This window comes from Elephantulus edwardii, unplaced genomic scaffold, assembly GCF_000299155.1.
Source record: "Elephantulus edwardii isolate Elephantulus edwardi_28Jun2011 unplaced genomic scaffold, EleEdw1.0 scaffold00018, whole genome shotgun sequence".
In the NCBI taxonomy this organism is placed as follows: domain Eukaryota; kingdom Metazoa; phylum Chordata; class Mammalia; order Macroscelidea; family Macroscelididae; genus Elephantulus; species Elephantulus edwardii.
Genome location: NW_006399768.1, coordinates 21723305 through 21737482, shown reverse-complemented (window position 1 = coordinate 21737482; position 14178 = coordinate 21723305).

The following is a 14178-nucleotide window of genomic DNA, read 5'->3' as shown; positions in this document are numbered from 1 at the left end:
TTAATTACCATTGGAAAATGCTTGTCATTCCTTTGTAGCATCTGGTCCCCACTAGACCCTCATCATTTCCTTCACCTGCTCCCCCCCACTGACCAAACTGTGCAGCTCTTCAACTGCATCTTGGCCCATCCTCACCCTTCTGCCACCAACCCTCACCTCCTTGTACTCCCAATATGTTTTTCCCAATAAAAAAGGAGGGGGAAGAAAGACCCCTAATGAAAAAAACAAAAATAAAACTGTCCCAACTCACCTTGGGCTTGAGGTTCTCCCTGGTCTATCTCTCTCTAAACTAAGGAATCACACCCTGAAGCTCCTTTAATAAAGCTGCTTTAAGCTTGGGGAAAAAAAGGGAGTGGACCAGGGTTGTATTCTCTATCCATGTGTATTCAGTCTGTATGCTATGTAAAGTGTTAAAGAGGCAGAACTGTCTCTATGAAGAGGAATGTGGCATCAGGATTGGAGGGAGGATCATCAATAACCTGCGTTCTACAGATGACACAATCTTGCTTGCTGAAAAGTGAGAATTTTAAACTCTTGCTGAGGAAGATCAAAGAATGCAAAGTTCAGCATTAATTGCATCTCAATGTCGAGAAAACAAAGATTCTTACTACTACTAGGCAACATCATGATGGATGGAGAGGAGATTGAAGTTGTCAACAACTTCATCTTGCTTGGATCGACAATGAGCACCCTTGGTACCAGCAGTCAGGAAATAAGGAGATGCATTGCACCGGGAAAGTCTGCAGTTAGGGACCTATCCAAATTATTGAGAAGTAATGATGTTAGTTTGAGGACTAAGGTGCATCTGATTCAGGCCGTAGTCTTTCAGATCACATAATATGCATCTGAGAACTGGACATTGAATAAGATTGACAGAAAAAGAATTGATGCCTTTTCAGCTGTAATGTTGGAGAAGAACACTGAATGGATGGCCAAAAGAATAAAGAGATATTTCTTGTGAAGGATGCAGCTGGAGTGCTCTTTGATGGCAAGGATGATGAGGCTTTTGCCTCATACTTCAGGCATGTTGCTATGAGGGGCTATTCTTTGGAAAGGTGGAGGGTCAGAGAAAGAGAGGAAGACCCTCAACCAGGTGGATTGACACAGTGACTGCTGCAATGGATTCTAGTGTGGCAGGAAGTGTGAAGATGGCACAGTGTGAAGAGGATAGGATGGGTTTCAAATCTGCTGTTTTTAGGGTTGTTATGAGTCGTACTTGACTCAGTGGCACCTAGCAACAACAACAAGAGTGAACTTAGTGGTCAAGCACTCCTATGGCCACCAGAGTGTTTCTACAATAAATACAGTTAAAGTTCTAGTCAGCTAACAGAATTATAATTATACATGCATGCATAAATAAATACTTATTCATTGGTGTTGATATGTTGAGCTGACTTGCAACTAGTAGTGACCCTATGACCAACTGATCTGGACTGTGCTTTATCTTACATCACCCTAGTTGCATTTTCTTCAGGATAGATTTGTTTGAGGTATATTTTTTTGGCAGTCCATGGGATATTCAGTACTCTTACTCAGAATCATTCAATTGAAGTAATTCAAAGGCATCAATTAATTTTCTTCGGTCATCCTTATTCATTGCCCAACTTTCAGATGAGAAATTAAAAATACCACAGCGTGGGTAGGTACACCTTAGTCTTTAAACTGGCTAATTAGCACTTTGGAGAGGGCTGTAACAGTGGATTTTCCAAGTGCAATACGTATTTTGATTTCTTGACTATTGCTACAGTCAGTGTTGATCCAAGCAAAATGAAATAGTTGGCACTCTCAATCCTTTCTGAATCTATCATTATATTGTTTATTGACCCAGTAGTGAGGATTCTTATTTTCTTGATGTTGAGATGCAATTAATTTTGAAGACAGCAGCCTTTAATAAGTGTTGCAATAAGCACTTTATGTCTTTTTTGCTTTCTATAAGCTAGATTGTGTCATCTGCATAATACAGGTTTTTTAAATGTTTCAAGACAAGAAAAAGTAAGTAAATGAAAAATGTCTTCCTTCTAACCTCACTCCTGACTCTACACTCCTCAAATATCAGCATTAGTGTAAATTTCGATCTTTATTTTTTTATATAATATTTTTATTTTTAAATTTTTATTGTGATTTGAATGAAAGTTTACAAAGCAAATGATTTTCCATTTAACAACTCACCTATATTTTGATTCATGGCATTTATGGAATAGCACTTCTCACACTTCTTTCCTGTTTTACTTTCCTATCATTTCCTGCCTTTTGAGTTTTTACCTGGGCAGACATTGCTCTTTGCTCTCATATGGTTGGTTGTTCTGAGGAGTACATACTTTCCTGGTGTTGTTATTAACAAACAAAAGCATCTCATTCCTGTCAAGTCGAAACACTTATGGCTGACTCTCCAGCAAGTTTTCTTCCAAGAAGCGCTGGTTACCTTTGAGTTAGCTCTCCTACAGACCTGTGCCACCAGGCTACTATTTTATATATGTTGTTGTGTAGTGTAGACTTGTAACTGACCCATAGCTGACCCTCCGGTGGGTTTTCAGAGGCAGTTAATTGCACAGGAGGAGATTGCTCATCTTTATCCCATGAAGCAGCAGGTGGACTTTGACCACACACCTTCAGGATTGCAACGCAGCTTCTTGCTACTCAGCCATCAGTGGCAATAATAGACTTGTCAAAGACAAAGATTCTCACCACTGAGCCAATTAACAGCACCATGATAGATGAAGAAAAGATTGAAGTTGTTAATAATTTCACCTTCCTTGGCTCCACAATCAACATTCTTGGCACTAGCAGTCAGGAAATCAAAAGACAAATTGCATTGGGGAAGGTGGCAGTCAGGGGCCTCTCCAAAGCGCTAAAAAGTGATACTGTCAGTCTAAGGACTTAGGCGTGCCTGACCCAGGCCATGGTCTCCACAATTACTTGCTATTCAAGTAATCAGTGAATTCATTGTCCATCAGTGAGCTGGACACTGACTAAGGATGATAGAAGAAGAATTGATGTCTTTGAGTTATGGTGCTAGAGAAGAGCTTGAACTACCATGGACCTCCAGTAGAACACGTAGGTCTATTTTGGAGAGGGTGAAACCAGTACTTCTCAGAAGACAAGGATTTTGAAGTTCCACCTCACCTATTTTGAATATGTGACCAGGAGAGACCAGTCCCTGGAGAAGGACATCATGCTTGGAAGGGTGGAGGGACAGCAGAGGAGAGGAATATCCCAAAGGAGATGAATTGACACAGTAATTGGGGTAATGTGAGTGGGTGTGTTGGAGTTCGTGATACTGGTTCAAGATAGGGCAGGCTTCAGAGCTGTTGTACATAGGGTTGCTATGGGTCACAGGTGACTCAGTGGCATAAAACGACAATTATTTGGCTAGGAGCTTTGGTTGTGTAGTTAGTTGCATACTGTCAACCCAAAGGCAGCATCTATTTGGTCTTTCAAATTAACCAGTGGTTCCTTGGTAAAAAGATGTGCAATCTCATTCTACACAATTTATTGCCTCTGAAAAGTCACTAGAGTGTCAGCTATAAGTAGGTTCCTACTCAGAGACAAAAATTTTTTAAAATAATATTTGTTTAGAGAGTTCTGGTGGAATACTGCATAGGGAGTTCTACTGCTAACCCAAAGACTTAAGCTTTGCTCAGTAGTCCATAGAGAGCTGCACACTGCTAGCCCAAAGACAGTGCTTCTTCTGCAGTTCAAACCCACCAGTGGCTCTGCTAGAAAAAGTGGGCTATCTCCTCCCATATTTGCAGCCTTGGAAATTCAATAGAGGGTTAGCTGTGTGTAGATGGCAATGTGTGTGTGTGTGTGTGTGTGTGTGTGTGTGTGTGTGTGTGAGAGAGAGAGAGAGAGAGAGAGAGAGATTGAACCACAAAGGTACCTTTAAAAGGGTTAAAGAGTGATTAAAGGGTATTTTTAAAAAAATTTATTTTATTATTTTTCGTGTGAACCGAAATTTGATCTGACTGTACGGGAGGAGATTGCCCCTCCTTCCCCAGCAGAGCATCTGGTGGATTCAAACCAGGTACCTCTGGGATTGCAGTACATCTTCTTGCCACTAGGCCACCAGAGCTCCCTTAAAGGGTATTGTTATTGTTGTCATAGGCGCCATGGAGTCGCCATGGACTCAAAGAAACCCTTTGAATAACAAATTTTAACTTTTCCCTTCCTACTCTAATCTCACAATCTCTGGCCAAACTCAAACCCATTGTTTTAGTTACTGTGTTAATCCAACTTGTTGAGTGTCTTCTGAAATATTTCAGGAAGTAGCATATGATCAAAACCCAATGATAATGAAGTTCACGCTTCACTTAAAGCACTGGCAAAAAATAAGGCTGCAGGTCAATGGGATACTAACTGACATATTTCATCAGACAGATGCAGCACTGAACATGCTCACCAGTCTATGCCAAGAAATTTGGAAGACAACAACCTGGCCGACTGACTGGAAGAGATAAATATTTTATCCTATTACCAAAAAAGGTTAGCCAACAAAATGTGGAAATTATCAAACAATAGCACTAATATCACATGCAAGTAAAATCTTATGAAGATAAAAGAGAGCTAGAACAGTACACCAACAGAATCCTGCCATAATTTCAAGCTGGGTTCAGGAGAGGCTGTGGTATAAGGGATGTCATTGCTAATGTCAGATGGATTATGGCTGAAAACAGGCTATCAGAGAGATGTTTCCCTCTGTTTTAGTGATTATGGAAAAGCATTTGACTGTGTAAATCATAACAAATTATGGCTAACATTGAGAAGAGTGGGAATACCAGAACACTTACTTGTGCTCATTTGAAACCTAGACCTAGACCTGTTGACTGAATAGAAAAAAGAAACACTACATGGTTTAAAATCAGGAAAGGTGTGTATCCTTTCTCCATACCTATTCAATATCTTTGCTGGACAAATAATTTTAGAAGCTGGACTAAATGAATAAAAATGTGAAGTTTGGATTGGAGGAGGACACATCAACAGCTTGCATTAGGTAAATGACACAACTTTGGTTCCTTAAAGTGAAAAAAAGTAGAAGGATTTCTTACAAAAGATCAAAGACAACAGCCTTCAATATGGATTACATTGTTGTTATTAGGTGCCACTGAGTCAAGTATTACTCATAGCGACCCTATGAACAAAGGATATGAACCCTGTTCTATCCTGTGCCTTTCTAACACTTCCTGACACACAAGGGCCCTTTGCAGCAGTCACCGTGACAATCCACCTGGTTGAGGGCCTTCCTCTTCTTCGGCGACACCCTTTCCAGCATCATGTCCTCCAAGGAATAGCACCTTCTAGCAACATGCCCAAAGTATGTGAGGTGAAGCCCCATCATTCTTGCCTCCACAGAGCACTCTGGCTGCACCTTCTCCAATGCATATCTGTTTGTTCTCTTGGCCATCCATGGGATATTCAGTGCTTTTCTCCAATACCACAGCTCAAAGATTTCAATTCTTTTTTTGTTGTCAATACCAGCTCTCAGACACACAGCAAGTGATCAGAAAGATGCACCTTAGTCCTCAAACTAACATTACTTTTCGATAACTTGGAGAGATTCCTAATGGCACACTTTCCCAGTGCAATACATCTCCTTACTACCTGACTTCTAGTATCAAGGATGTTAATTGTGGATCCAAACAACGTGAATCTGTTGATTGTTTCAGTCTCCTCTCCATCCATCATGACACTGCCTATAGGTCTAATGGTAAGAATCTTTGTTTCCTTGGCATTGAGAAGCATCTTACTGAAGGCTGCGTTCTTTGATCTTCTGCAACACATGCTTCAAGTCCTACTCACTTTCAGCAAGCAAGGTTGTGTCATCTGCATAACATAGGTTATTGATGAGTGTCCCTCCAATCCTGATGCCACACTCCTCCTCATAGAGTCCATCTTCTTCGATAATTTACCCAGCATACAGATTTAATAGGTATCTCAACATTAAAAGAATGAAAATCCTCACTAGTAGACCAATAGACAAAATTGGGATGGAGAAAAGATTGAAGTTGTCAAGGCTTTAATTTTACATGGATCCACAGTCGACACCCAGGGTAACAGCAATCAAGAAATCAAAAGACATGTTGCATTGGAAAAATCTGATATCAAGAACTTCTTCAACATACTAAAGAGCAAGGATGTCAATTTAAGGACTAAGGCATACCTGATTCAGTTACTTCCTTTGCATCTGAAAGTTAGACAATGAATAAGGATATCTGAAGAAGTTGTGACATTGAATAAGTGTACTGACCGTCAAAAGAAAAATAGTTTTGTTTTGGAGGAAATGTAGCCAGAATGCTCCTTCAAGTCTTGGCTGGTGAAATTTTGTCTTACACTCTTTGTGTATGTTTTCAGGAGGGGTCAGTCTTTGGAAGGAGACATCTTGCCCAAATGTGAAGGGTCAGATGTCGTCAAGATGGGTTGATACCGTGACTGTAACAACAATGGGCTAATCATAATATATCAGAGATCCTGAGGAGGGTGCAGCAGAGGGCCAGTTCAGATCCTGAACTTGTTCATAAGGTAACTACGAGTCATAGGTAACTTAATGGTACTAACAAGGACAGCCCCTTCTGATAGCATGCCCAAAATATGTGAGACAAACGTTTACTATTCTTGTCTCTAAGGTACATCCTCATTGTCCTTTTCTCCAAGATAGATATGTTTGTTGTTTAAATACAATGAGATATTTAATACTCTTCACTAACACAATTCATCATATATCAGCACTGGGACAATTGTCAGTGCCAGGGTAGATGGAAAAGAGATTGAGATTGTTAACTTTTTCATCTTGCTTGGTTCCGCAGCCTTGGCACCAGCAGTCAGGAAATCAAAAGACGAGTTGCACTGGAAAAATCTGTTGTCAGGGACCTCTCCAGAGTACTAAAGAGCAATGATATCAGTTTTAGAGACTAAGGTGTGCCTGATCCAGGCTATGGTCTTCGCAATTACTTGTTATGTATCAGAGAGCTGGACAATGAACAAAAATGACAGAAGAAGAATTGATGCCTTTGAGTTATGGTGATAGAGTAGTGAACGTACTATGGACTGCCACGAGAACTAACAGGCTAGCCTTGAAGAGGGTGAAGCCGCTCCTTGGAGGCAGATTTTTAAGCTCCATCTCACATACTTTGGTCACGTTGCCAGGAGGGACCAATCCTTGGAGAAAGATATCATGCTTGGAAGTTTCGAGGAACAGCTCTGGAGAGGAAAACCCCAGACAAGGTGGATTGACACAGTGACTGGAGTAATGAGAATAGATGTGTCAGAGACTGTGATATTGACTCAGGATACAATAGGGTTCAGAACTATGGAGCATAGGGTCACTATGAGTTGGGGGCAACTCAATGGCACATAACAGTGTAATTCAAAGACAGTGATTCTTCTTCAGTCTTCTTTATTTATTGTCCAATTCTCAAATGCATATATTGTTGGGGTTAGCTGAGGACAAATTGATTAAAAATTATAACAACCCTATAAACAACAGATTAAAACCTTGCTCTATTCTGTACTACCCTCATGGTATCTTCCATGCTTAAGCCCATTGTTACAACCACAATGTCCGTTCCAATGCATATAAAGCAATTAAAAACACCGTGGCTTGGGCTAAAGCATTGTAGACTTTAAACTGACATCTTTTCTCTTTAGTACCCTATCCTTTTCTTATTTACTTATTTTTATTTGAGTGAAGCTTTGCATATAATGTTTTTCATGTAACCATTTATAGATATTTTATTTTATAGCATTTCTATGAATTAATGCCATTAATGAAAATGTCTTACTAGCTCTTTAAAGAGATCCTAGACAGCAGGTTTACACAATGCAACATGCCTTTTGATTTCTTGACAGTTGCTACCATAATGTTGATTCTGGATTCACATTAAATGAAATAATTTACAACTTCACTATTTTTCTTCATTTATTGTGATGTTTATTATTGGTCTAGTGGTGAGAATTTTTCTTCTTGATGTTGAAATGTAATCCACATTGAAGGCTGTCTGTAGTGTTTCATCTTCTTCAGTACGTATTTCGTCTTCCTCACTTCCTGCAAACAAAATGTGTCATCTGATTTATACAGGTTGTTGGTGGTTCTTCCTCTAATCCTGATGCCACATTCTTCTTCATATAGTACAGCTTCATGAATTATTTGCTCAGCATAGATATTGAGTAGTTATGAGGAAAGGATACAGCCTTGACATACACCTTTCCTTACTTAAATCATGCAGGATCCCCCTGTTTTGTTTGAAGAATTGCTTCTTGGTCATTAAAGTCTACTTACTTAAAACCTAGAAATAGCTACAAAATCTCCTGAGGAAAAGGGAGAAAGAGATCCTCTTTAACCATATCTATCAAAATCCCTTTAGATTATAATACTGACTCATCTCTGTTAAGTCGATTCTGACTCATAAAGACCCTCTGGTGGGTTTCCAAGGCTGTGAATCTTAACAGCAGGAGACCACTGATCTTTCCTCTGCAGAGCAGGTGATGGATTAGAAGTGCAGACCTTCTGGTTAACAGGTATGTAATCACCATACCGACAGACATTATTATTAGAGACCAATATTAATTTGTAATAAGAAATTTCTTTAACTTAATAAACAGAGTTGATTTATGGAAAGTTTGCAAGCTGATAAAGAAATCCGGGCTATTTCTTGATTCTTGCCGCTGTCTGTCTACTCTACTCATTCCTTACCAAGGTTTAAAGCAGTGCTGAGGCAGACCCAGGCTCAAGAGAACACAAACTAAGCGAAAAGGGAAAACCTGTATGAGGCAGGCCCAGGCCCAGGCCCAAGAAGACACTATTGTTGTTTTTGATTGCAGTCAAGTCGATCACGATTTATAGCAACACTATGAACAAAAGACTTGAACTCTTTCTGTAACTATTGTAGTCTCTAAGTTCATAGAGTTTCCAGAGCCTTGTTGTTTAGGAAGTGGATGCCACTCCTGCTTCCAAGACACTAGCTAAGCAAAACCAGGAAATCCATTTAGCAGACTCGATCCCCTGGAGCAGTGGCTGGTGAACAGCTCTAACCATGTAAGGGAGATATAAGTTCAGCAGTAAGTAACAGAAAAACCGATCCAGTAGCTGGGGGGGTGGGGTGGGGAGGGGGGGGTGTGGTTGCCCATAACCAAATAAGGGAATTTTGCCCCTTTGCCCAAGAGATTTAACTAACCAATCATAACCAGCGTGTCACTGGAGAACAACACGTCAGCAACCAATCATAATGTGCGTTAAAACTAGACAATAGAGTAACGCTGCTATGAACATTCATGTACAGGTATATCTCACTTTTTGTCTCTTCTCCTTTCCTAGGGGTGCATTCCTGGTAGCGGAATAGCTAGGTCATATAGAATTCTATGTTCACTTTTTGAGGAAACGCCAGACTATCTTCCAGAGTGGTTGTACCATTTCACAATCCCACCAACAGTGTATGCGAGTTCCCACCTCTCCACATTCTCTTGAACACATACAAAAAACCTAGCCAATAGAAAAGAAACCCCGACCACTACCTTGTAAGCCTATATAATAAAAACATTTTGCGTTGGGAAGCCTGAGACCTGAGAGGCTGTGATCTCCTCGTGGACAATAGAATCTTCCTTGCTTCACCAAAAGAGCTTGTATCCCTTAATTTTCCCCGCCACACTAGTTTTCGTTCACATTATTATGTTTTATACACTCACTCACATGCATTATGTTTTATAAAATTGATCATCATTGGACCTTGCCCATCGTTACCTTGTCTTTTCACCTTGATCCTGTATTCAATAAATATATCTCAGTAAAACAAACAAACAAAACACAATGTATGTGACTAAAACACAATGTATATGAACTATTGTATGCAAACCAACTAAAAAGGAAAGAAATCTTACTACAAAAATAAAAAAGAGCTTGTAGCAGTGTTTCTTCTCCTGGAGTAACTGGACTAGAGGTTGAATACCTGCAGCTGTGCAGCTCATGTTATAAAATGTGTTGTTAGTTTCCGTTGAGGTGTTCCCTTACTGCTGGTGACCCATGTACAATGATAAAAAAGCCCTCTCGGTCCAATTATAAAATAACTAGAGAAAAATAAAGCACAGGGACAGGAAATTGTTCAGCAATTAATCTAAACAGAAAGAAATTACTGAAAACCTCTGATGACAACGTTTTTAAAACCCATAGCTCGCTCCTCCCCCTTGCTATGCATCTATTGGTTGAATAAGGATGAGTTTTTTAAAACCCCAATTAATTTTAAGGACAAAGTAAAACAAAGTAAGTGTTTTTCTTCCCACCAGGGAAGGCAATTTTGATGTTAAACACCTCATTGATACTGGTAATACTATGCAGTTAATTTTAAAGATGGGAGCAAAAGAAGTGTTTTCATTCTCACCAGGGAAGGCAGTTTTAAACACCTCATTGAGGGTAGTTCTGCCAGGCTCATTTGGGACTTGATAATAGCTCCTCTTGACAAGACAATACCGAAAACACAGGGTGAAACCTCCCAGAACTTGGACTAGTTTTCACTCCCACCTCCTAGCAGAGGCACATTTTCTCTATTTCCTGAAAGCAGTGTTAGAGTGCAGCGCAATCCAATTATTTTTACAATGCCAAGTCCAAGGGAAATAAATTCAGGAACTTACTCCATTGATTTCAGTGGAACTTCACGTGGTAAAATTGATTCTGCAAGGCTTTGATACAGAATGGAAAGAATGGAAAATTTTTATTCACGATTTATTTATTTTTTCCAACCTAGAGCTCAACAGCCTTCGAATGTTCCTTTTAACACTGCCATCTGAAACGAGAATTAGTAAACAGGAGGGAAAAGGCACGTAGTCACATTCCCTCCATGCTCATGAAGTTACTTGTTACTGTGGACAAAAAGAAAACTTGGACTTTTCAGTAAGCAAATTGGACTTCAGCTTGGAATCAGTAGAGGAGCTTGGGGGCTGAGTGTATTTGGCTTGTCCTGCAGCTCATGGTGGCCATCATTGCCTCTGTGGTTCTGGGTTATAAGATTCCGGACTGAACATCACTTGTGGCGATTTTGAAAGAAAGAGATCATAAATGCTCATTAGTGGTCAAGAGAGATACTTTCTGGGGAGCTCTGGTGGCCTAGTGGCAAGGAGCTGCAACTACAATCCCAGAGGCGCACGGTTCGAATCCACCAGATGCTCTGCCGGGGAAGGAGGGACAATCTCCTCCTGTACCAGTCAGATCTGATTTGACACTACACTCACACAAAAATTAAAAAAAGAGAGAGAGAGAGATACTTTCTCCCCTTCACTTAAACAAAGCAAAACAACACATTACTAAGAAAAAATTAGTTCAATTTTAAATTACTTCAATTCTTTTGTGACATAGATTTCTGGAATTACTGCAAAACTTCTTAGGGGCTGCTCCCTTGTTCTTATAAATTAGGAAACAAGCTCAGAGATGCCATTTAGCAGTGACTAAGGCTTCATTTCCAGGCTGTCATTCTTTCTACTAGTCTTGGTTTTAAGAAATAAAGAAATTAGCATCTCATGAAATAAATAAACCAGTTGGCTAAATTCTTGAGTCAGACACAAAGAACACAATATGTCCAAGGTAAAGTTGATTTCTGGTGAAGTTTCAGCAATTTGGTTTTTCAGTGCCTGAAAAGGAAAGGGAACGCAATATAAATTTACTCTTAGCACAGTGCAAAGAGCGTCGATAATCACATCTTTGAGAATAATGGCAGCCACCTGATGTGTAATTAATTCCCTTCCCTGCGCCTGTGTGAGCAGCCTGGCATGGAGAACACCCACTGTCCTGAGATTCTGAAATAGAGATCCACATGGGCCTAGTGGGGAGATAACTACTGCCTGGGAGTCTCCTTCCTTTGGGGGACTTTTACATTTAGAAATGTAACTTCATTCTTTTCAAAACATTCTTGTGTATTTCTGAAAGTGAGGATTAGGCTTTGACTATATTAAGGAAACTTGGAGAAGCAATGATATAATGCTGGCCAAATGTTCTGGTGTTGAAATCCTTTAAAAACAAATGCAAAAAGCTCTCTACAAATTTAAATGTATATTAGAGTGGGAGATAGTTTAAAATGAGAAATAGCTGTAAGAATCTACTAATAATTTGGAACATGGAATGTATCACATACAAATGTAGGAAAATTGGATGAAATGGAATGTGTATAAAGATTGACATTCTAGGCATTAGTGAGCAGAGTTTGAATCAGATAATCATATGATCTACTATGCTGAAAATGAAAAATTGAGGAAGAATGGTGTTGCATTCATAGTAAAAAAAAAAAAAGATCATTTTAAGATCTATCCTGAAGTACAATGTTGTGGATGCTAGGATACTATCCATACACATACAAAGAAGACCTATTAATACAACTATTTTTCAAATATATGTACCAGCATCTAAAGTCAAAGAAGAGAGAAAAATTGAGGAACAGGGAAACAAACTCTGAGATGCCATTTAGCAGTGACTAAGGCTTCATTTCTAGGCTGGCATTCTTTCTACTAGTCTTGGTTTTAAGAAATGAAGACATTAGCATCTAATGAAATAAATAAACCAGTTGAATAAATTCTTGAGTCAGACACAAAGAACCCAATATGTACAATTTTCATGGTTCAAACTCACCAGCTGCTTTGTGGGAGAAAGATGAGCAATCCTCTTCCATGTGATTTATGGCTTCTGAAAACCTGTTGGAAGGTCATCTATGGTAGATTCCAACTTAATAACACACAACAACACTACCACCAACTTTTGCAGTTTGAAATTGATCAAACATGCAGTCAAGGGGCATTAATAATAATTAGAGACTAGAATGCAAAAGTCTGAAACAAAGTAGAAGAATGATACTTGAAAATTATGGATTTAGGGAGAGAAATGAGGCTGGAGATTGAATGATTGAATTTTGTATATTCACTGATTAATGATAGCAAACCCTTTCTTAAAAAAGAAACTCAGTGTCTATACACATGGACTTAACTGAATGGCTGCACAGAAGTCAGATTGACTATACCCGTGGGAAGAACTGCTGGAGAAGCTCAATATTAGTGATGAAAGCCTAACCAGGTGCTGACTGTGGAACAGACCATCAATTACTCATGTGCAAGTTCAAAATTAAGTCAAAGAAAATGAAAACAAGTCCACAAGAGCCAAAATGTGACCTTGAGTGTATCCTACTCGAATTTAAAAATCATCTCAGAAACTGGTTTGAGCATTGAACACCAAGAGATCAAAGACCAGATGAATAGTGGGATGGCATTAAGAATATCACTCTGATGGAAGCAAAATGTTATCACAAAGACAGAAGAGAAAGAGAATACCAGAATGATTGTCAGAAAAGACTCTGAAAATTTTCCTAGAGCTTTGAGAATCCAAAATAAAGGGAAGAGATGCAGAAGTAAAAGAGATGAGCAGACTTCAAAAGACAGCTTAAAGGGAGCTCTGGTAGCCTAGTGGCAAGAAACTGTGCTGCAATCCTGAAGGCAAGCAGCTCAAATCCACCAGATGCTCCACTGGAGAAGCAGGGACAATCTCCTGTGACAGTCTGATCTGACACAACAAGAAAGGAGGGGGTGCAAAGGCAGCTCAAGAGGTAAAGCTAATTATAAGATTTAAAAGGGCTGCTCAAGAGGGCAAAGCAAAATATTAAATGGAATCTGCAGAAAGCTGGAATTGGAGAAATAAAAAGGGAAGAATTTGCTCTGCATTTCTCAAGCTGAAAGAGCTGAAAACAAATTTAAACTTCTAGTCACAAAATTGAAAGACGCTATGGGCAATATACTGAATGACCCAGAGAGCATGCAAAGATGGAGAGTATACACAGAATCACTGTACCACAAAGAACTGGTTGACACTGAAAAATTTCAGGAGTAACATATGAGTGTTTCCATACTTGAGGGCTTCACCTTAGTTTGTTAACAGCTTTGGTTTGCTTGCCTCCACGATCAACACTCTTGGTACCAGCAGCCAGGAAATTAAGAGTTGTATTGCGTCAGTAAAGTCTGCTGTCAGAAACCTCTCCGAAGTACTGAAGAGCAATGATGTCAGTCTGGAGACTAAAGTTGTGCTTGATCCATGCCATGGTCTTTTCAATCACTTGGTATGCATCAGAGAGCTGGATGATGACTAGGGAGGATAGAAGGAGAATTGATGCCTTTGAGCTGTGATGCTGGAGGAGAGTATGAAATACATCATGGACTGCTAAGAGA